We start from the raw sequence: 2,875 nt of genomic DNA, 5'->3' as shown, positions 1-2,875 counted from the left end.
ATAAGAAACCCAATAATGCCTATGGCCCGACAATTAACGTATAAATATATACTCTTCAAAAAAGTAGGGGAACTCTAATAAGAATTTACAATTGCCAAAATTGTACGGTATATTAGCTGTGGGGAATGGTTATATGATAATAGTGAATTAATTGGGCAAACATTACAACCAGTAGTTCAGTATTACAGTAGGTTTTATGACCACCAAAGATCTTGAAGGACGATTAGGGTCAGAAGTGAAATTTGAAATGTGACTTTTTTTATCAGTAAAATCAAACAATAAAAATGACTGAAAACAAAACAATAACAACTGTATGATCAACAGAATGAAAAAGATCGACAGAAATAATTTTCCATGGTAATTAATCGACCTTCCTGGAAATTGTCAAAATCGAGAATGACACCACACGCACGTGTACGGGACAACTGTGTAATGCACGTGCAAACTATGGAATGTGTTTCGATGTGTTGATAAACAGACGTGAACGTTCTTTACTTGGATGTGTGTGGTCAAAACATATGTTCGGTCTAATAGTTATAGTTCAGGTTCCCCTACTTTTTTGAAGAGTATTATATATCAGGCAGAAGTCGTACAATGATGATTTCATTTCATTTCAACTTATTTTCGTGCTTATATCCAATTAAGGTTCAAGCACGCTGTCCTGGGCACACACCTCAGAGGGTAGTGGCCATACACCTACCCATTGAGTCGTTAAAACTCGCTCTGGGTGGGAGCCGGTACCGGGATGCGTACCCCATACCCATCAGACTTATGCCCGATGGCGTACCATGACGCCATCGAGGCCGGTACAATGATAACAAACCACCAGAACCATCAAGATGGCTAACAAGACAAAAATAAGTGGTCACAACACCCAAGACCTCCAAGGATACCAACCATGCCAGAGACAAGACGGATTTTATAGAAGGAAACCTGCCATCTACAAAACAAAAGTCTTTTTTTTGTTAGGTAGCCATACACCAAATAGTATCCGAGTGAGCACTATCCCTTGGTTGATGTTGAATGTTTATGGAGTGCACACCATCCTTTGATTGTTGATTTTGAATATTTTTGTGAGTGCGCACCTTCCATTGATTGTTAATGTTGAATGTTTTTGGGGTGCGCACCCGTCCTTTGGTTGGTGATGTTGAATGTTTTGGGGGTGCACACCCGTCTTTTAATTATTGAAGTTGAATGTTTCTAGGAATGAGCACCCGTCCTTTGATTGTTGATGATGAACGTTTTTAGAGGTGCGCGCTATCCTTTAATTATTAATGTTAGCTGATTGTTGGTGCGCACCGTCCTTTGGTTGATGTTCAATGTTTATGTGCACCACTTCGTTTGCTTATTGAAATTGAATATTCTTTTTAGGGTGTGCACCATTCTTTGATTATTACTTTGTCTTTGGGATACGCACCCATCCTTTAATTGTTGATGTTGAATGTTTTTGGTGTGCGCTCCATCGTTTGCTTATTGATATTGAATTTGTTTTGTGTGTGCGCTCCATTCCTTTTTAATTACAGTAAAGTGTTCTTATAACAAGGGACCGTGCTTATACCCAATTAAGATTCAAGCACGCTGTCCTGGACACACACCTCAGCTATCTGGGTTGTCTGTCCAGGACAGTGGGTTAGTTGTTAGTTGGTTAGTGGTTACTGAGAGAAAAGAGGGTGTAGTGGCCTTACACCTACCCATTGAGCCCTTAGTAACTCACTCTGGGTTGGACCCGGTACCGGGCTGCGAACCCTGTACCTACCTGCCTGTAGTCCGATGGCTTAACCGCTGCGCCACAGAGGCCGGTAGCAGTTGTTCCCTGTATACATTTGCGGAAGTCGGCTATTTTGGGTTTATCAAATTTAAACACAATAAACAGACGAATTAGTGGGTTTTAATTTTAATTTATTATCAACAATACTAAATAAGCAAATAAAATACAAGTAATATAAAAATTATGATCGGTTCGCTGTATATACACTAATTTACACTGAAATTAACAGTTTTGACCACAAAATAGTTCGTTTTAACAGTTAATTCGCTATACATAGTTCGTTCTATACATTAAAATTTACTAACCAGTACTTTGTTGTAAGCGTGCTCGTTTTAAAAGTGCACTAAGGTACTTGATATCGCATGTATTTGGGGGCACACATCCACGTTTGGTTGCTGATGTTGAATGTTTTTTTGGGGTGTGCACTATCCTTTGGTTGTTGGTGTTGATTGTTTTGAGAGTGTGCACCATCCTCTGGTTGTTGATGTTTTATGAGTGTGCACCATGATTTAGTTGTTAATTTTGAACGTTTTTCGGGTAGGCACCACATGTTGATGTTGCTGGTTTGGGGGTGCGCGCAATCCTTTGATTGTTGGTGTTGAATTTCTTTTCGGGGTTGCACATCATCCTTTGACATTTTCTTTAGTAGTTTTGTGTGCACACAGTTCGTTGACTTCTTTTGCTGAATGATACATCAACACGTTTTCCTTTCTGTGAACCACAAAAAGAATAGATTATTTTAAACAGTAATTTGAAACACTATAAAAAGAAAAGAAAAAATTATATTAAAAATAAGAACAACAGAAACAATAATAGCTATGTAGATTTAAAACCAACCTTGATGATGGGCTAACGGTGCGTAAGTTGTCTATGACGTCACAATGCTAAACCTTCTTAAAATTGGGGATGAGGTGATGGGGGGGGGGGGGGGGGGGGAGGTATTTGTAATTAAAATAGACTATCATAATTTTCTTGTGTGTAAGCGAGAGGTATTACGTTTTATCATAAACTGGGAAAAAACAAAAAAAACAAAAAAACAAAAAAAGACCTACAGGAGTAGAAGTAGTTCATTAAAATAAATCTCGGCGGCCGAAGTTTATTTTAAGG

At 38.6% G+C, this 2,875-nt stretch overlaps 1 long non-coding RNA gene across 1 annotated transcript; it reads right to left on the bottom strand.

Moving 5' to 3' along the window:
- Positions 1-1,882: 1,882 nt before the first annotated feature.
- LOC121372386 lies at positions 1,883-2,672 on the bottom strand. The gene is made up of 2 exons (XR_005957922.1): positions 2,606-2,672; positions 1,883-2,479 (listed from the first exon to the last, which is right to left on the bottom strand). It is a non-coding gene; the product is annotated as an uncharacterized LOC121372386 (long non-coding RNA).
- Positions 2,673-2,875: the final 203 nt, after the last annotated feature.

Source organism: Gigantopelta aegis, chromosome 4 (genome assembly GCF_016097555.1).
Source record: "Gigantopelta aegis isolate Gae_Host chromosome 4, Gae_host_genome, whole genome shotgun sequence".
Classification (NCBI taxonomy): Eukaryota; Metazoa; Mollusca; class Gastropoda; order Neomphalida; family Peltospiridae; genus Gigantopelta; species Gigantopelta aegis.
Note: the sequence above shows the minus strand (reverse complement) of the source record. Positions and strands in the feature narration are given on the sequence as shown.